At 36.2% G+C, this 22,750-nt stretch overlaps 1 protein-coding gene across 2 annotated transcripts in view; it reads right to left on the minus strand.

Moving 5' to 3' along the window:
• The window catches only part of LOC140146268 (glycine receptor subunit alpha-4-like), a 364,389-nt gene that overhangs the window by 78,328 nt on the left and 263,311 nt on the right, over nt 1-22,750 (minus strand). The gene's annotated exons all lie outside the window — the stretch shown is intronic.

Consider the following 22,750-nt stretch of genomic DNA (forward strand, 5'->3'; position numbering starts at 1 on the left):
GAAAGAACATTAACTTTATTACGTGGACAGTGACTTCAAAAATCGAAGCAAAATGACATGTGAAATAACAACATCACAATGTACTACATGCAGCACCAAGCACATTGTCCTATTGACTGGTTAAACAGGCGGAAGATTAGGATATAATGTATGACCTGTGATTTTGTTTTTTCACAGGTCTTTCCGCTTCGGTTTTTGAAGTCCATGTAATGTTTATTTTATACATTTTGTATTTATTTGATTCTTTCTATTTTCAATCCTCCTTTAACCACATTGTCTATATATAAAAATGAAATATTAACCCCCTGGACACTACTGGTCATCTAACAGCATTTCTGATTGGTTGATAGCTTGAAATGCTCATTTCAATTGCCAATTACGATTAGGCTTTAAACTCTTTATGGTCAGAATTGCATTTGCAGATGATCTTATTAATACCCTCCTTGATTGGTACAAAATTGGACACAATATTCATTTTGGCCAATCGGCAGGTAGTTCTCATAGGGTAAAAAATGTCGACAAACAACTGAGAGCGAAAGATAGAATACCGTACTTCAAAACCATTTTCAGTTTACATATTAAGAATTTTATATCCATGTAAAATTTCAAGAGAGATCAGTCAGATTATGGTGCTGTATTGTATGACACATATCAACTGCTCAGTGCCAGAAGTGGTTAAGTACAATAGCTACCATGTGTAGAGTGTGCTGAGGCTTATCACGTCTAGGCCTGTTGTGCCTGTGCGTAGCGCACTATAAATCACTGCGCCTTTTTTAGATGAGTACAACATACTTTGTGGAAATTGCCAAACGTTCACAGGGCAGCTATTGCACTTACCCACTTCTTGCACTGAACAGTCGATATGAGTTAAACTGTTTCTATATCTCTGTTTATAAAACTGGAGTGCCAATGTAATGTAATGCAATGTAATGGAACATTACTGGCTGTGCTCAATACGTGTAAAAGTGTTCTTAAAATCAAACATTATTCATCAAAGATAACCCATATAGGAGCATAATCATAATTTTTTTTAATTGAACCTGAGATAACATGTGGGTTTGAGATATTGCTCGATGTAATCATATAATTGTTTTTTGATATTTGTCAATTATTTTTATCGTGGGATATCAACCATCTTTATGGGGATGTCTTGTGTAAATGGATTTTATCTTTTTTAACAATATAATTTACTTAGACGTCAAATGTGATGTGATCAAGCAATACGAGTAAGATGTTGATTTTGAGATATGGCCAATAATAGTATTCAACTTCCTTTGTAATTTACTGTTCTGAAAAACACTAAAATTATCATATCTCCAGAACCGTGGGTCTAATTATGATGGGGTTTCCAGCAAAATAAAGCTCTTGCAATGGTTCATGTATTAAAATTGAAAACTGCATTTTGATTTTGATCGACATGAGACTCATTTAGCTAGATCGATCAAAAAATTATCCTTTTCATATATGTAAAATACAAATTGGATTGGGTATGGTTGGCCTATTTGGGATAGACTGACAAACATTACCCGTTCATACTATATTGACTCTACAATGTATGCTTCGAATTATCCAGCAATTCCCAATACCAAAGCGTGTGTAAAATTTCCATAATAAAAAAACACAAACACAAGTAAAAAGCTAAAAAATTGTATATATCAACTTATCATTGGTCTATATAGACTACGCCAATCAAAACGAAATATGAATCCAATATAAATCATTTGCATTTGCACTAAAGTAACACAAAGCAGATACTCACTTGACATAACATAGAAATGAAATACAATAACTGATATACATAGCGCCAATCAAATGGCTGATAAATTATATATATATATATCTATATATATTATAAGTAATTGTGACTCTTATCTAACGGTGTCGATTATCTTTCGTTATCAACCAATGTATTAGTAACAATATCCGTGTCTTTCTTAAAGCATAACAAAATTTTTTTATTTAAGGTATCAGATGCACAGGCAGTTTGGTATTTTTTTAGTGTATATAATTCAAAATGTATATGGTAATTGAACGAGGCCAATTTGAAAGAAGAGATGGTGTAGTTATTCTGCAAGATGACAGTTTGGTTTTCATAGCCACGTGTTTAGTGTCGTATGTATTACGGTAAGGAAACGAGATCTAATAGCCTAACCTAAAATAGTATCATAAAAACCTCAGTCAGGTATCGCTTACTTCGAAATTGAAGAATAAACATTGTTTTAGTCAACTCACTTAAGGATCATGTATTTAATTTTTCTTTAAACTGCTTTCAATAAAAAAAATGGGGATGTTTTGGGCTTGATAAATTTTCCCTGAAAAGTTGAATTCATCAGTCACATAAAGTTTGTAATCTGCCTACGCGTTCGCGTAATTGAAGGAAGAGGTTGTTATTTTAGTCCTTTGTATCATGTTTTAAAACTTTAATTTAAAGTGGCAAGTTTAAAAAAAAATCACGGAATTGGAGTAGTAAACGGAAAACACAGATAATGCAATTTCGAAAAAATTAAGCTTATTTGCATCTACAATAATGCACATCAGCAAGGTCCAAACAAACCCTATCTTTTACCGAAATTTTCTTCCAATTCTTTATTTACTTGCCTTCAGGGCCAATTAGTGGTTATAATTCTGCCGTCTTATTCTCTGTTCAGTACAGCGATCTTACGATAGTAATGACAGTCGCCATGTTGGATGTTTACATAGTGTTTCTAGAACACGAAATTTCAAATTCTAGAAAGCGGAAAACTTACCACTCTGTTTTAATTAGTAAAAAATATAACAAAAAGGGGGGTATTACTTTGTTCTACAGCTCAAATTCAATATTCTAAACAAATCAACAAGAAAATTATTTTTTTAAACAAGTCAAAGTATAAAGCAGGATATCGACATTAACGCAATTTCTGTGGCTATCGGTTTTACATTTCCACTGTTTGTGACTTATAATTAGTGTATTAAGGGATGGAAAGTATTTATTGTGGGACATTAGAGAACATCAGACATATCGAATTATTGCATTCTGAATACGAAGCATGTCCTTCTGATATCAAATAATTTTGATTTTTTGAAATTCGCAATGTAATACACATTTTATGGCAAATGATTAAAAATGGATATTTTTGATATTTAACAGTACTCCAAGTAAACTTTATAAATCTGATAATAATGTACTTAAAGTGTATGTACCAAAAATAATTATGTCTTTTTGGGAAAAAAATCCATATCTTCAATATTAAAGGTCAAAGAATATACAGCTCAAATTCAATATTCTAAACAAATCAACAAGAAAATAATTTTTTTAAACAAGTCAAAGTATAAAGCAGGACATCGACATTAACGCAATTTCTGTGGCTATCGGTTTTACATTTCCACTGTTTGTGACTTATAATTAGTGTATTAAGGGATGGAAAGTATTTATTGTGGGACATTAGAGAACATCAGACATATCGAATTGCATTCTGAATACGAAGAATGTCCTTCTGATATCAAATAATTTTGATTTTTTTGAAAATCGCAAAGTAATACACATTTTATGGCAAATGATTAAAAATTGATATTTTTGATATTTAACAGTACTCCAAGTAAACTTTATAAATCTGATAATAATGTACTTAAAGTGTATGTACCAAAAATAATTATGTCTTTTTGGGAAAAAAAATCCACATCTTCAATATTAAAGGTCAAAGAATATATCATTAGATTTATAAAATTTACTTCCAGGACTGTTATATATCAAAATGTGAAAAATATCAAATTTTAATAATTTGTCATAAAATTTGTATTATATCGTGAATTTCAAAAAATGAAAATTATTTGATATCAGAAAGACATTCTCCGTATTCAGAATGCAATTCGATATGTCTGATGTGCTCTCATGTCCCGCAAAAAATACTGTCGAAACACTCAAAACGCTCATTCCAGATCACTTAATGAGATTGACCAATGACTTTAATTGAAAAATATCCAATTCATCCAACACATATCTATCCTGATATAAGCAAGACAAAAAGTGTTTCTATATTGCGAAATTATTTTAAATATCTCCCATGCAACAAGCTTCGACAGATTATGTCATCCGTTATTTAAACTATAATTTCTTTGACAGTAAAATATTTTATGACAAACTTGGTGTTGAGAAACAAAGAAACTCTTGCATTGGAGTGCCTTCAGCCCGGGGCCTTCAGTACCGTATTTTATTTCAAAATATCCCGGATAAACCGTTGAAATGGTGACAACTAAGTCAACAGTAACAAGCGAGTCCAACCTATTGATTCATATGAGGCCAAAAAACCTGTTTGTTTGCCCTCCAGTGGGATTTTTGGGGTGTGTGGGTCGGTCGGTAAAGTATATTTTTTTAATGACTCACTACTGATAATAGGCCTGTAGGCAATGAACATTGGTCATGTGGAAAGATACATCAATACTTCACTTCAGACCTTCAATACGCAAGATACACCATAGAAATGGATTCAATTAGGACGACTGCATACTTACAGGCATAAGACACTAAGTTTATTGGAAATATTGTTTTTAAATGGCCGACCTTGATTTGGGCCAATTATGTGTCAGTCGGTGGAGGGCAAGCAAACTTTTTTGTTGGCCTAAGATGTAATGGTCCGGTTGTTGATACCCTCAACTAAAAAGACTTGCAGTGATAAAAACCAGTTTAACACCGCCCTCTTTCTTGTATTTCATGGATATGACCCACATAATGGAGAGTATTATGGGATATAGTAGCAGGCACATTGCTAGCTATTGCTACTGCCTTATTCTCTTGTTGAAATACCGGAGTATACGAAAAGCAAATTAGTTAACAATGTAGCAATAATTTAATAAACGTAAGACAGTCATGAACTATTCTGCAGTAAATTGATTTTAATATGACGGTGAATGCTGAGGCATAAACTAGTATGCTAAAATATATAGCCGTCAGAGAAGTAGAACATAGACTGACAATATATATATATACATAGTGGAGGCATCAAAAATTGTTTTTCGGAGGGAGGGCATAGAGGAACAATTTAATTTCATGGGGAAAATCAACACGTTTTTTGTAAAATTGCGGCAAAAACTAGAAATATTTACCCCTCCCTAGATATTTGTGATTAATATGAGTTTAACAGGAAGTTTTATTTTCGAAGAGTCAAGCAATGTTTTGCTTTTCCCCGCTGAAAATGATATGCCGTCTTTTGTGACGTAACCATTAAATTAAAGCTGTCACAAACTTGGAAAGTTGTCCACGTTGTAAAAACATAATATATTTATTCAATGTTGTCCCTAAGTCAAGGTGGACAGGGGCCCGGGGGTTCAAGGGCCCCGAGCACGATGGGCTTGATGAACAGTAAGTTTCGACTATACGTATTGACAAATACGCACGTGACCCTTGGGCACGACATACCAAGACCAGCAAGCGTGACCATATCCTCATGCATTGACCTCTGTACAGAAAAGGATGGGAACTCTGTAGATAGATATAATCAGATTTAAAGTCATAATGTACGATCTTATAATATGAATTTGGTTAATTTTTTCAAACCTGATTTTTGGCATATTTGTAATGTTTACACATGTCACAACTTGCACCTAAATGGAATCAGCCAAATTTGTTGTGTTTGTAGGTAAACAGAGCAAAGTTCGACATAAAGTCATAATTCAAGAAATTATGACTTTATGTCCGCCCATAGAACTGCGTGTTAAACGGCCAAAATAACAAGCAGTGTTTCTTTCACGTTGCCTCGTTATTTCAGCTCAAAATGGACAGAAACCATTCCCGATCATTATTACTAGTATTATTTTAGCATTTTGAGTATATAATGACAAATTTAAAATTTGAAGGAAATCGTACATTAAGCCTTTAAGTATTAATTGAATAGCAAAATTATTACACATGCGGGGATTCCAAATTTGCACTATGTTATCAAAAACAAGATTTGAAAAGTATTTGACGACGGAGAAAAAAATATTCAACAACGAAAACGTTTACAGTATACTCACAAAGTTGAACAAAATAGACCCGCTAATAGACCCGCTATGTAGAAGGTCACTTCAAGACTTACCGTCTACAAACTGTTATGGCAGCGCGGAGGTGTGCGTCACGTGCGTATTTATAAAAACGTATTTATAAATATAGTCGAAGCATACTGATAAAGGAGATGTTTAAAGGGGCCCGCACTGATCCTTGTCCATGGACTCCGAGGCTCTTGCTACGCACCTGCCCCAAGAACATGTATATAGGATGGTTTGGGTTACAAAACACGTCACCGCTATATTTCATTGCTTGCTTAAACGAAATTATATTCGCTCAAAATACGTCATTATAAATGATTTAAAAAAGAGCAACGTTGTTGTTTAACGTATCATTTTACAATTTTAACAAGGGGATTGTGCAGATTGATACTTTCATGTTTTTGAGAAATCCATTGTTTTGGCATTTTAAAGCAGGTTTAAGTTGCTGTCGTAGGTAGATCAAAATATTTTAATGGTTATTTAACGATATCAGAAATGCTCCTATGCATGCTCTTCAACAGATTTTAGTAAGACAGCTATTTACGTTAATAAGAAGCGGAATAGTGCAATTGTAGATCGAATGTCGGTGTATTTCAAAGTCAAAATCTGGCTCTACCAACGAAACTGATACCGTCATTTATTTATGAAATAGCTTTTACATTAGAGCCACGAGCACTATTAGCCCCAAGTGTTTTCTTACAAATGCTCACTTTGTCACCTATTAGGTTTCCATGGTAATACATCCTAAACATAATGTTCCTATACGGAAATGGATTCACTGTTTTCAACTTCATATTTGGTTAAATCTCTAAGTATTTCAGTTTATGTGTTTTTCTAACTTAGTTTGGTTCTTGTCTTGTTTTTTCATCTAAACCTTGCCAAATCTGACACAGGGTAAAATGCTTTGTTAGTTTTGATAAAGACAAAATGAACATAACTGAGCAAAACCTTTTTGCAATGCTTGTATCAAGTTTGTATTATGTTAACAAAATGAAAGACAAAGCTTTAGCAAGGAAAATGTGCAGTGCATCAGTGCCTTTTGATATTTATATACAAATACAAAATGTAAAGTGAACATACCAGAATTCTTAGCACGCACAGTTCAATAACGAATCTAAGGGCATACCTAAAAAGCTTGTTTCGATTACGCCCTTCAATTGATAATCCATATGGCTTCTGCGTGTTATACACGCGCGATCAAACGCGGTGTATCTGTAGGGTACAATCAGTTCACGTCTCATTGCGCGCTACAGAAGCACCACTTTTGATCGCGCGTGTATCACACGCAGACGATATTGTCTCAAGAAGCCAGATGAACTACAGCATAAGAACCTAGTGAATGTTTCATATATTGCACTGTGCTAAAAACAGACATTTTAACTTATAAAACGAACAGCAAGTTAACATTAAGAAGAAAACAAATGAAAGATTAAAGAAACATTGAATTTAGCATTAGCCTGAAGAAGACACGAGAGATTATCTGTGACATGATCATGGGGAATGCGTCGGATGTCGCTAATATTGTTTTTCAGTGTTCAAATTCTTTTGTTTCATATTGTTTTCAGCCACTGATAAATTGTTCATAACTCGGTAACCAGATGTTCGATTTTGATGAAAAGAATGTAAAAACTTCTAATTTCCGACATGTAACTTATTCCTCTTGATCATGTCACAATTCTTAAGTTAATTAGGTAACTCAGCATCTTTTGCCTTTATCCAGAAGTTCAAACATTCGTTTATTATGAAATTTAACTTAAATGCGGGGGAAAACCACGGGACTTGACAGAGCAGCAATACCCAGATCACGGAGAGAGAGGACAAGTACAGAGCTCACTGGATAATTGCGAGCACCCGGCTGGGATGTCACCAAAGCTAATATCACGCAAAATTTTTACGGCAAACCAGTTTGCCAGGAAGTCTGAAGCATTTCTCCAAAAACTTTATCAACTTTATGTTAGAAACCGACCAACATCCTCCCATTAGTTGATGTCAAAGACAAACCACCAAAGGACAAACAATCCAAACAGTCTTGTCTATGGAGTCACATGTCCTGCTCCTAATTGCAGCAAATTCTATGTAGGTTACACTAAATAATCTCACAGAGTAAGACTGAACCAACTTTGCTGTCCAAGCTCAAGCAAAGCATAAAATTCATACTGTATACAATCATTGTAAGATCTATCTTCACTTCTTTAAGCCATGACACTCTCGATAAGCTTTGGAAGCTTTTGCAGTAGTGGTTGTTTGAGAGGATTGTCGGAGAGAGTGGAGCAACCCACCATTAACAACGAAAGAGGACATTGGCTGTAAATTGTCACACAAATGTTAAAACGCCTCTCCCCCCGTCGTCTGATAGGTAATGCAGTGCAGGAACCCAAAGGACATACCTAAAGAGGAAGAGCACATGAATAGTTCACTGGGGAATTGAGGACTTCCAGCTGGGATGTCACTAAAGCTAATACTAAGCAAAACACTAAGCCAAACGGTAAAGAGACACAAACCTTTGCTGACCAACGGCACAGGACAAACAGGGTCCATCTTTTTTATGGAATCACCTGTCCTGCCTCTAACTGCGGCGATGAGTAAGACTGAATCAACTTCGCTGTTCAAGCTCCAATGAAGCCCAGAACGCATCTGTATCAAGTTATTATAAGAATTAACCTAGAAGAGGGTCATTGTCCTCAAAGACAAAGAAGCTCTTGCACGAGTTAGTAGTTTGAGAGAAGTTGGTAAAGGCATATTTTGATAGAGTGTAGTAACCAACATGATATAGGACATTCCCTTTCAATCGTGACATGAATGTTAAGACTTCTTCACCTAAAGAAAATGAGCACAAGGAAAGTGCTGCGGACATCTGGTGGTATTACACCAAAGCTAATACCAAACAAACTGCTGGTTTGTCAGGAAGTCTTTTCTTCAAGAACTTCTCAGTATGTCTGAAACCGAGCAACATACTTTGCGGGGAATTAGTTGATGTCAAGGACAAACCAACAAAGAACAAACAATCCAAACGGTTTATTTATGGAATCAAAAGTCCTTCCTCTATAATCGCCGAGTCCTAAGACTGAACCAACGTCCATGTCCAAGCTTTAGCGAAGCCCAAGACTCATCTGTATAAAATCATTGCATATTCACCTTGGTTATCTAGAGAAGGGTTTAATATCGTCCTCGATAAGCTAAGGAAGCTCTTACATTATAGGCACGTCAGTGCAGCAAGCCTCATGAAATCCGATGGTAACGGACGCAACGGTATGCGCATGCAAGATTTACAAAACATTTCAAACATTTCAAACATTCAAAACCAAGAAAAAGACGCGACGATAGCGCACATATTTGAATGTTTCGACATTTCAATTTCTACGATGGTGCCCTTAAGAAGCGTAAGATTCATTCAAAATAAAGTTAACCCACGATAGCGTAAAGAATGTACTGAATTTGTATGCATGTTGAACTATATGAAAATGCACCAGATTTGCGGCAGTTAAAACATGATCAATCTTCATCACTCAGTAAAATGATGATTGATTAATATATATAGACTGGTGTAATGAAATAATGCATAACTTTCACTTAGCTTCTTAGATTGCAAAATGGTGTAATTATCTAAAATATTCTTTTTATTCTTTTTTGAATTGTACCATCCAGTGCAATAACAAGCGCTGTCTTTTATCACAAAACACGTTTTGTTCGTGTTCCATGGTGGCAATAACTGTTTGTCGTTTAAGCCCCTTGGGTGATCATATAAAGTGTTTTCCGTCTAATTTTATTTTTATATCAAGTTATACGATTTCGATTTTCTTAAAAAATCAAAATTGACAAAGCCCTCAGGAGGCATTTTAAAGAAATGTAGTTCTGCGCGAAAATTTCATAAATGAAATCTGAACTTAAAGCGTTGGTTGAATTTCAAATGTGCATTGTCCCATTCCAATCTCAGAGCTGAAACAGGGAGTTTTATAGTGCGATCATGAGTAGCGTTCATGCAGACAATAGCAATTGTGTTGCATTTGCTCAATCAAGCCATCAAGAAATATATGGATATAATGTGCATGTTTGTACCGATTCTTTTAGACAGTGAATACTTCGAACAATTCTAGGATGTAGTATAGATGAAAGGTATGAAAACCACACGCCCCGTCGTCTCCACTCAGCATTTGAAGTGTTATTATGATAATTTTCTAACTACGCAAGTTTATTAGCACAGTAATTGATATGGAAAACGTGCAGTGAAATTGGAATGCGTTGTTTTTGAGCGGTTTGGAAGGTACGCTATGTGGTTGGTAATGATTACGGCTGTTGGGAAATGTTTGTTCATGAATTTCAGGTAATTTGTGGCACATTTGTCATATGTACTAGAATTAGCGGTATGGTACAGACAGTCCTTGCTATAGGCCGTGACATCGTCCGACCATAAAATATTTTAGATAAATACTTGTGTTGTATTTCAAAAACACCAACTTATTTTGGGTGCTGCCGTGATCTAGTCGACAATTTTCTCTATTGTATTTCTCTGCAATACGTGTCTTCATATGACCTTCAACTTACAGACTCAGAGTGTCAGTTTTGAAGTGCTGAGAAGCTGACAAGTAAAAAAAACCCGACGTTTTAAAAGGACCTTTTCGTAAAGTCAGTTAATGGAGAGGCATTTACAGTTGCGCATCAAGACAAGGAAGCTTTTTTCCATAATGAGTTAGATACTTCACACTTAATAGACAGCATTCTTTTCCGTTTCACAATTTGCACTAAAAGAATTGTAGAAAGTAGTACAAGATTCTGCGTCTCATTGTCTTTTTACCTCTTCAATTAGGCAGCACGGAAAAACATTTCTGTTGGTAGCAATGGTTGGATAATCATAGTTAAGATTACTTAACACAATTATGTCTACTATTAACTTCAAGTTAAGCTATTTTAGATTAGGTTTTGTGATGAGAGGAATTAACCAATCAAGATTCACTTAAAAGAGCGAGTACTGCCTACAGGGATAAATCAATGCATTCTAATGTTTATGTCAAGAGGCAGTTTTGGGTTATTGTTATAAAACTGCATTTCACATGACCGAGATAAAGTTTATTATTCCTCTCCAATCTGGTTACTCAAATCAAAATACATTTCAATGTAAATTGTTAATAAGAAACCAAATTAGCAATATCATTTGTCCCTTGTGCTCGATCACATTCCAAATGAGTGGAAAAATTAATGTAGCTCTCTTTAATTTTGCTTGTCATTTTCTATTATTAAAGCCAAATCAGTCGGAAGTCGGAAATATTGATTTTGAAATATAGCCAAACAAAGGAAATATTTCCCTTTATTTCCGATTGTTTTGGAAACTCTTTAACTGCACACATCTTTTTAATTAGTTGTCCAAATTCAATGGAGTTTTCTGTAAAATGGTGGTTTGCAGATGTTGTTTACAGTCCTATAAGAAGCTGAAAATTGAAAATGTCCGACTTCAGACTGATTTTGTTTGATCACACCACAAATATTGAAATGAAAACAATCCATCTATCGTTTGATAGAATAACATTAATTGATTATTATTTAATGATGATTAATGCAGCATTGGGCGTAACGGGAGAAGGGTGAGGGGAAGGCTGTCCATTTTCAGTTGACATCTGTCCTTGATGGCTCCTTTAACCGGGACAACTTTTTTAAGACCAAGCTTTCTGCATTAAGCGACCTGCAACCCTGGTGGAAAATCGTTACCGCACCAGCACGTGCCACGCAATCGCCAGAGCTAAATATGTGACAGTAGATGTAGATATGATGACGATGTTGTGCAAATCAACATTGCAATAGGGGAGAGGGAAGGATGTTGGCCAATTAATGCTTTGGTGTGGCAACATTTTTTTTGCCAGGGTTGTGGGTAGTTTATTTACGCGCCTGGACGAAGCACGATAATAAATCATTTACTGTTGAATGTAAATGATGGATCAATTTATATTTTGCCATCAATAAAGTAATATGAAGTTAATTAGATGTCCAACATCATAACTAAATAAATTTAACAAGTTGTTAAAAATAAGTCTATTGAAATACTAAAAAGTAACCTTTAGGGTGCGTTGACGAATACACTGTACTACGTGTTAATCTCATTAAACTGATTTCTTCCCATTGTATCAAAATGATTATTCTCGGAATGTTTTCAATTGCTGCGAATGTTCGTTGGCAAGTTTGTTTTCAAATTACTAAGAATACTAGGTTTAATAAGAATTTTAACCCACGAAAAGAGCAAATTGTGCGCTTTTTTAACAAGGTCTTCTTTTTGCGATGTCATCACAAAACTAGCTTGGTGATGACGAATCCCCTAGTTATAACAATGATGTGATTTGACCGGGAAATGTGTGAAATCAAATTTGTGTTTTTAATCAATATTACCATATTACTATATATTACATGTGTATTGGAAGCATTCATTGTAATACATCTTGCAAGGAGTGGACGAGTTATTTTGCGTGGTGAGTGACATTCGCAGGACAACCTCCTACATGAAAAGTACATGGAAAGTAGTACTTTAAATATATATACCGTTTCAGTCGGGATAAGTTACTTTCCAAATGAAGTCGATTTTATATTTTTAATATATATTTTCTTGAAAATGACCCATGTGTCAAGGACAATTTTGATACATGAGACTTGCACGCAGACACCTCTTCAACATATACGCTTTTTCAGAGGTTATTATGACCTCCAAATGGTACCGGAGAGCTGGAGTGGAGCCACAACAACGGTAGGAATCACTTGCTAAAATCGAATGGGAAAAGTTGGTACGTAGACCAGCGAAATTTACAGTCAGGGCCTTGGTATCCCCGGGGTAAGACAAATAAAACCATTGCATCATGTTATTCACCATCTCGACCTTCACAGTGACGTCAGTTTTATTTCATTTGATATTAAAATTTTCAAAAAAATTGCCAGGAGACCTGATCAAAGAAATAATTCTTCTTCCTACCTGCTGTTTCATAATCTAATTCCGCACCCTTTCCTTCCCCTAAATCCCTCCTTTTATTATCAAGGCTGTATTTTAATTCCCGGTGTATGTCATATACGGTCGATAACAGTAGAATTTGTGTTGGCTTTATAGTTATGGTCTAATGTGATCACGGATGTGATGCACTTTCTGTCATTCTTTAATACAAGCCCATGAAAATTCATTCCTGAAACACGAACTTATAATTCTCATTTTAATGCCGACAACTCTCAAAATTACAATTCTCTTAGTACATTTCATAAATGATTTGGAAATTTCTTTACCAGATTAAGAAATTGACGAGATTCGTAATTTTAAAATCTAGATAACGATAAATGTATTGTACCAACTACCAATTGTACTGTATGCTGATTCACACACGGATCTTCATTTTGTGACGATAATTATTCAAGTGTCCTTTTGGCATCTTGTCTCCATATACTTCCGGTTCGTTTGTTCTTTGTCCCGTCTTGTCTATGTGTGTAATCACACTTGAGCCATGATGGGATTAGGGCTGAAGCAACATCGAAGAAGCATTCACAAAACATGCTGACATTCACGAAACATATTATTGATATAAAACTAAACATGGTAAAAATAAAAAAACCTTTTGGCGATCACGACATCCGCCGCCGCAAGTAATTTAAACAGCCTTGCATCAAAGTATGCTATAATCCTTTCTCTACCTAGAGTGCTATCCTCTTCTTGTCCTGTCATGCAGTTCATAATGTTCCTTTTTTTGTACCGTTTTTGTCCTCTCTTGTCGTGTTCTCTTTCATTTCTCTCTATCTTGCACTTCTTAACATTGCAAAAGCTATTATACAGCCTAAAGTTTGTTGGTAAAATGTCTTGTAAAAGCTTCTCCCCACGTTCTAATCCAATACCAGACAGACTTAGGGGATATGTCGTGTTTTAGTCTGCCGCTTCAAGCGCGTATTACCGTTAATTTTTAAAGTAGATTCTGTTACAATATCAATTTTCTGGGAACAACATATCCATGATATATATTTGTTTTAGTGGAACATAACCCAAGGCAACATGTGAAACATACAGTTTTTGAGGCTTTTGTGGGTGGTTGCAGAAAGGTATAAAGTAGTAATAATAAAGCACTCGTTTGGAAACACCTGTGTACCCAAGTCATTGTTTTAAACAAACAGATAAATCGCGGGACATAAATCCCAATATGTTTATTTTATTTGAGTATAGTTTTATTTATTTATACACCAGTCAAACCTACTTTGTTTCGAGGCGCAACAATGCTGAACACGATGAACAGAATATGATTAACATGAATAACAAAACCATGTTTATATGCCTGTTTAGCTTATAGGTGGCGCTGTGTACTATACATGCAGAGATCGCAACTGCCGTGATCTTCAATTAGTGAAATGAAAAAGAGATCATTAACCTTCCTTTCGGAATCAATAATCTTCGACGGTAATGAAGAAGATGGTTATTCGATACAACTTTTTAGATTTCTGATGATATATACCGCATTCAAGCTATTCCATTTAAAATCCATACACCCCTATGGAAGACATGGCCTTAATCTCCTGCACAGGGGTGTAGATCTCAAATGAAGTTTCCCATTGAGGTAGTCCCATTTGAAATTCACACCTCCTATATCTTCCATAGTACAGCTGATAGTACGCTCCCATCTGGGAACCATTGTGCACTTGTGAGAAAAGCAATCGAAAACAATTGAATCTTGTTGAGAGATATGCCAAATTAATCTGATCACAGGAATATGAAATGTATCATTTGTGCTATATACTACCTAACGTTATGGAGTTATTCTAAAAATACTTCATTTTCGGGTAAAATTCTACTTATCAACCTATTCTTGGAAGGTCTATAAAACGAACGTGAATTAGTAAAACACCCTTGAATTGAGGAATGCATCCCACGAGTTAAGATCGTAGCCCAAAAATCATTCCAAAACCATTCATATGTATATGCTGTATATTATTAAAACGAGTATACTCCGGAATTGAAGATTATTTTAAAGTTTGGGTTTCTATGCTTACTTGCAAGGATAAATTGAATCTCTTTTACTACGTTCCTTCTTAATTGATAAAATTGTTCGTTTTATTTTTTGTAATATTTGTTCCCTTTTTGTCTGATTTCGGGATTTGAACATAAAAAGGAGATTAAAAACCCACATAATGTTATATTTTGTAGAAGCTAGCAAGGCAAGCAAATGAATTTGGTAATTATGATAAGGATAATGAACTGAGTGCAATGCATTCGTCAAGATAATCGCACGCGCCGTGGAGTTATTGCATTTAGCTCGAGAGCCGATAGGCTCGAGATAGGCTCGATAGGCTCGAGAGCTCAAATGCAATAACTCCATGGCAAGTGCAATTATCTTGACGAATGCATTTGCACGAGTACATTATCCGTCATACACTTTGAGTGTATTAAAACAATAGGCAATATTAATTGCTGCATTCATTATTAGTTTTAATATTAGGGAAAATATCTTACATTTTAAAAACACCGTCAGGTCATTGACCAGCTAGGTAGCATATTTAACTGGTAAAGAAAATCAATCCTTGTATAAGTTAGCTATCAATGGTATCGATTGCGCCATACGTCATACTTTAGTAATTTATTCACGCATGGTTTGTAACCAATTGACTTTATGTTGTGATCATTTAATATCGTGGTTTCGAACACAGAGAGCACTGACCCAGTTCACCTGGAAACGATCGATTTAGATGTCCGACAAGTACTACGGTGAATTGAGATGAGATAAAACCATCAATATCAACTGGACTTTATAGCTCTATAATTTGAACTTTAAAATCTACTTATATTAAAACACACGACATTGGGATGTTACAATTTGTTCAGTATTATAAAGCATGATCATGATATTATGCACTAGTGTGTGTTTCCCGGGCCCGGCCATGTTATTTTAGATATAGGCCTACATGTATTTCATTTATAAAATGCTGAATATTTTGCAATGGTGTCATCTTGTATAATTACGATCCACCTGTTTTTGTCCCTTTTTAATTAATAGAAGCTCGATTATTCTCATTTGATGTTTGATTTATTTGAGGTCATTAATCATAATTTATGACAATGATATTTGCAGGAGCGATTGCCGAATAGGGTGCAACTCTACTAGTCTTATTAACAAGACTGCCCTACCCCAACCCTAACCCTAAACTCCGTAAACGAGGACTGGACTCAAGTCTAGCAAGTTGCACCCTATTCGGTAATTGTACCTATTTGGAAAATAGAACACCGTTTGTAACTATACCATTTTAACACCACAGAATGTATATTCGTACTTTTTTGATTTTATATATATCGAACAGACAATTATATAGTTATGTGACCTCTGTGTCGAAAGCGCCACCTAACTCTACTATATGGTTATGTGAAAGTAGTATTTCTAGTATTTGAGCGTGCACGTATTATCTAGAATCTATTGTTTAGCGTGCAGGTTTTAGATAATGCATTGTTTAGCGTGCAGGTTTATATAATTTGGGTCATGAAGGGTAGTTCGCGAAAATAATGCACGGGAGAAGAATACATAACGATGAATAGAAACGGGCACTAGAAGTGTATGCTGAGATATCTACCTCGGGTACATAACTCACTACCCCAATGTGGAATGAAAGCTTAAATGTATAAAAAATTAAAATATTGATCGGAATAGTAAAGCGTGCTGAACATGCTTTGAGATTTGTGTCGTCAATCTCTTAGAGTGCACTCACACCTCTTGCCGGCACAAATACCAAACTTGCGAGGACAACCCTCGACTTTGTTTACTTTGCGTTAACCCGTGGTTCGCGCTCTATGTAGTTAGGATGCCTGTATTCTGATGTGTCTATTCTGACAGTGTATATTATGATCACCTAATCGATTGGTCAGATTAGGATATTGGAGTTGTGAGAAATTGAGTTAACAGTTTATCCCCATCATTTTATTTACATAATATTACATTGCAAGATATGATGAGTTTTGCTCATTTGACTATCTAGTTTATAGTGCAAAAACGTTCGTTATTCAGCGCATAGAGGGTGTTTTGAATAGATGGTCATCATCATCAGTCGGCTGCGGAGCAGGCGACTACAAGCTTTCTTCAACTATTGCGATCTTGGGCGATCGAAACAATTTAGTTTGGCTGCAATATCCCTTCAGTAACTCCCAGGAGGTGCTGGACATACTGTAAGTACTGTGTGCGCGGCTGTCCCGGTTTCCTCTTCCCATGTGTTGGAATATAAAGGGCATATTTTTTTACAGGCTTGTCGTCTTCAAGTTGCAGTATATGACCGAGAAATTTGAGTTGATGAATCTTGACTCTGGCAACCAGTGCAGTGGTGTTGGTCAGATTGTAGATGGTTTCATTTGGCATCCGATCCAGACGCTTGACGTTTTATATGACTCTGTAGCAAGATGTTGCAACGGCAATGATCTTGTTTTCCATGTTCTTGGTGATTACCCATGACTCACACCCGTACAGAAAGAGAGTAACACAAGTTGTTTCAAACAGCTTGATTTTTGTTTCGATTGGCAGTGATGGGCTTCTCCAAAGGCATTCCAGTTTCCAGAAAGCTGCCCAGGCTAGATGGTACTGGAGCTAGTTTGGGTTCATTTGCTTACTTGCGAGGCTAAAATCTTAATTGAAACTCAGAAACACTTTTACGTGAACAAAGTGCAACTGGAATAGCCATTGAGTTTTCATCTTTTTAATCTTTTTATTATACGATTATTACTTGATAAATGCATTCGTTTGATTATTTTTGTAATATTTGTTCACTTCATTGTCTGATTTTAAGGATTTGAACATAAAAAGGAGATTAAAAACACATACTATTGTTATATTTTGTAGAAGCAGCTAGCAAGGCAAGCAAGAGACATTAGTAATTATACTGAGATATCTACCTCGGGTACATAACTCACTACCCTAAAGTGGAATGAAAGCTTTAAATGTATAGAAAAGTAAAATATTGATCGGAATAGTAAAGCGTGCTAAAAATGCTTACAGATTTGTGTCGCCAATCTCTTAGAGTGCACTCAGACCTCTTCCGGCAAAGAATACCAGTTACGCACTCCGAACTTGCGAGGACAACCCTCGACCTTGTTTACTCTCACCCGTGGTTCGCGCGCTAAGTAGTTTCGTATTCGAATGTTTCTATTGTGCCAGCGTAAGATATCACCTAATCGATTGGTCAGATTGGGATATGCAGGCTGGAAGATAGTTTGTAAATTACAATCAAAACAAATTCAACTTGACCTACGGGAACTCAAACGGACATGACATACTCACGCATAATTAATGTACTCGGCATTCAGGGTCACTGCCAGCCCGTCTACATTATCCTGATCTAGGGACATTAGTAAAATGAGGTTTTAGTATCACATCATGGAGTAAAATGGTAACATGGTAAATCTTTAAAACACTAGAGTAGCCACACCCTATTAAAACTAGTTCGGTTCTGAGCTATCAAATGTTACGTTCCATTTTACTTACAAGCATTGATTTTTGCTGGCAACCTCCCATGCATGGACAGTCCATTCCATTAATTCTCTTTCTTACCCATTGCCCATATAGTTACATTCAGCAGCTGTCGATACAAAGCCATGTATTTCTTCGAGACAGAACTGGGTGAAATTTGTAATGTAAGACCCAGTATAGTATATTTGGACATGATGTCTCTTATTTGAAGGGTGGATAACGTAGAGTGACATCTTGGATAGAATACAATCGGATTTTTTTCATTATTTTGTTCTTTCAAATACCCGGCATAGCTATAGAATACCCATCTCACCTCCCAACACACAGGGTTAGGGTTAGGGTTAGGGTTAGGGGTAGGGTTAGGGGAGTTAGGGTTAGGCACCCTGAGCGGGGTATTCTATAGTTATTCCAAATACCCTACATAGGTAACATCACAAAATATGTTCAGGTAAGAATTTTCAAATAGGGATTGACCGTTCTGACCCTGTTGAAGAGATCAGTGTGTTTATAGTGAGACTGTTTCGGGAATTCGAAGATTTACCTTCTACCGGAACAGATCGGCACTCAAGTCTAAACAAGTGAATTTAAAAAATAGATCTGTATTACGTTCCCCTCTGCATATTTACAAACAAAAATGTTTGGAATATTTTTTTTTTTTAAACACGCTGCTTTTTTTCTTGGGAAGATATCCGGACATTTTGCCAGTAACCTAAGTGTCCCAAGTACTGGTATATGATTGACAGCTGGGGTTGGGTCATAGGGTACAGGGAATTCCCCCAGTCAGAACTCTTTCCCCCAGTTCTCCCTGTAAAAACCCAACATTTCCACTTTTTGCAGCAAGTCTGTTCTTAAATTGACTGCTTATTACTTCTTGATTAATTTCAAAACACGACCTTCGGCTAATTACAAAACAATTACGACCCTTTTGCCATAAAAAAATATCCTCAGATCACAGAAGGGCTTTGCACGCTGTAGTCTGGAAACATAACTATTGTGCAGTCGTCACGCAATGTATGGAAATATCTTTGGCTAAAACATAATTGTGTCAGAAGAGTGCGCGCCTTAAGACAGGCTTACCGATTGGACAAGCCATTCTATTGAGTTTATCCCACGCCGACTTTTTATTGTTGTGTAAAGAAGATAAATACAGCATCCCATAATGCACTCCTCTAAATCATTGACCTTTTCGGTAAATCCCATAAGCCTGTGCGAGTACATCTGTGATGTAGTCATTTGACGTCACGCCGATCTGCACCGATGCGCACATCGTTTATCGAGCAATAGAGCATCATTACTGCGCATTGCAAGTCGGCGTGACGTCCAAAGTTGTAGTCGAAAAGGCTTGCATGATTTACCGAAAAGGTAAATTGGCTAAGCCGCTCGCAGTACGCGATATATTGTAGGACTTGGCCTCTGAGATCACACTGGGCGCATTAATATATCAGTACGTGATGTATTATGGGACCGACTTGAGATTATGTGAGCACATTGAACGCAATACTATTATAGGAGTACGTGATATATTGTAATACTTGGCTTCTGAGATCACACTAAGAGCGTTACTCTAGCAGTACATGATGTATTGTGGGACTTGATTCTCTGCTATCACATTGAACGCGTTACTATAGCAGTGGTGTATTCTAATACTTGGCCTCTGAGATCACACTGGGCGCATTAATATATCAGTACGTGATGTATTGTAGGGCTTGATACTCTGAGATCACATTGGGCGCGTTACTCTAGAAGTACGCGATGTATTGTGGGAGTTGATACTGGTTAGACGCATTACAATGACACTAAGTGATATGTTATTGGGGGACTTGATTCTCTGAGATCACATTGGGCGCGTTACTCTTGCAGGATGTGATGTATTGTGAGATTTGCTACTAATAGACGAATTACTGTATAGCAGTACCACACAATGTCACCGCCCCGATATCTTCATGGCCGAAATCGCCATGGTAGGTTGAATCACAGCCACGCATGGCCATTTTGTTACGACCTGTTTAATAGTTTTCAGACGCATAATGGGCCGAGGGATATCCGACTAAGGCTATTGACAATTGCCTGGTAACTGACCTCTGTAGATGTCAGTGAGCATGGTATACTCCATGAGGTCATCTGCTTTTAGACTGCCTCCACGTGTGGCCAACGCTTTGCTATAGTTATGCACATATAAATTCAGAATTTTTTGTCAGTTTTTGAGCTCAATACGCACGATTCTTTCTCAATACGCAAGCTAACGACTTATCATATCCTTTCAACACATATATTCAAGTGCAAGCATCGAAATATGGCTTCTTTAGAATAAAAAAAAATACGGGAGATATTCATCATTTTCTACCCCGGTATCCAAAGATTTATCGTCTGAATATCAAATCATGCATAGCACATTCACGTGTATCGGTCCCGGGTATTGATTTTAGTGTCTCTGCTGTACAATGTAATTATTAACCAGGCGGTGTCGGTGTGTACCAGTATGTGATGTATTGTGGGGATTGATTCTCTCGCATTACTATAGCGGTACGTGATGTATTGTAATACTTTGCCTCTGAGGTCATACTGGGCGCATTACTATATCAGTACGTGATGTATTGTGGGACTTGATACTTTAAGATCACACGGGTGCGTTACGCTAGCAGTACGTGATGTATTGCGGGACTAGATTCTCTGATATCACACTGGATGCTTTACTATAGCACTACGTAATGTATTGTGGGACTTGTATTGTGACATTTGGTAATTGTAGACGCATTATTATATAGCAGTATGTGATGTGTTGTGGCTTGATTCTCTAAGATCACACTGTACGCGTTACTACGAACAGAACTAAACAAGATGTATTGTGGGATATTGTTACTACCTTCTTTGAACGTTGCGTGTGCAGCTGGTAATACCAAAGGATCTTGTTCAATATAAGCATGCCCCTTTGGGGAAAAATTCAATTTCGACATGGAACATTGTGCCATTATTTGTTGACATGCCCCATGCCGTTTCAAGGTTAATAGAAAACATTGAGTGAGGTTCTTAGCCTTCACTTCCACGTAAATCAAGATTACCTTATAAGGAACATGACAATGGTTGAAATATTCAATAAGCACTAAAGCATGCAAATAAGCAACACGAGTTGAATTGAAATCAATTGCACATACATTGTTTAATCTATCGTATCTAGAGTTTCCAGTTATACCTTTCAAAAGTGTTTATAATATTTGAAAATTGTATCGGAATCATTGCACATTCAGTTTATCACCGTTTTCTTTTAATCTGCAAAACAAACGAAAGGCAAATCAAAGATTGATTAAACCAATTGCGCTTACAACAATATAAGATAATTTGTGTATCAACGTGAATCTATGTGCATGTGTTCACAATGGGTAAAACCCTTTAAACATAACTTGATCTTATACCCGAAATACCCCGATACTACTATCTCTCTCTTGAAAAAAGTGCCAATGAAGTGCGTTTTTAGAAAATTGTGTTTCACGTGTAAATATGTTAATATTTGCCCCAAATACGATTTCTGTTAATAGTTGGAAATTTGCCAAATTTTATTCTAGCTGAAATCCATACACCCTCTATACAAGACATGGCCTTTATCTTCCAAAAAGGGAGTGTTAATTTCAAATGCGGTTACCTGAATGGGTGACTCCATTTGAAATCTACACCCAAGTTGATAAACAAAAACACAGATTTAGCACCAATTTTTTTTTTTATTGATTCATGGTAAGGGTTAGCACTGATTATTAGGGGTTTTACAATTAAAATCAATACACGCCAATGGTTGACACGACCTTAATCTTTCATATAGGGAGTGTAGATATAAAAAATCACCCATTCTGGTATCCCCATTTGAAATTCATACCCCATCTGTAGGAGATTACGATATTGTCTTCATTAGGTTTCAACTGGAATAGGCCATTTGAATATACATCAAAACCTTTACTTTACACAACAGTATGGCATCAGGCTTATTCGCAACTAGCGCTGGATCACTTTTGTGTTTGCTTGGTATATTGTAAGATAATACTGACTCTAATACCACGCATTGGACTATGGTAAATGAAGAACCACATGTCATAAATGCGATCATGACCCTCCCTTACGTTGAAATGATTTTTGATATGAGACTCATGGATATCTTCAAAGGAAAATATTACTTCGCTTCGTATCGAGAAAATACACTGCGCCCTCTATAAATAGACGATTTTTGTACAGTAGCAGACAATGTTCACCATTGCGAGTGTATACCACCGTCTCAAATGTACAATAGAGAGATTGCGAAATTTACGTGAAACGTGATACGGGAA

This window comes from Amphiura filiformis, chromosome 2, assembly GCF_039555335.1.
Source record: "Amphiura filiformis chromosome 2, Afil_fr2py, whole genome shotgun sequence".
In the NCBI taxonomy this organism is placed as follows: Eukaryota; Metazoa; Echinodermata; class Ophiuroidea; order Amphilepidida; family Amphiuridae; genus Amphiura; species Amphiura filiformis.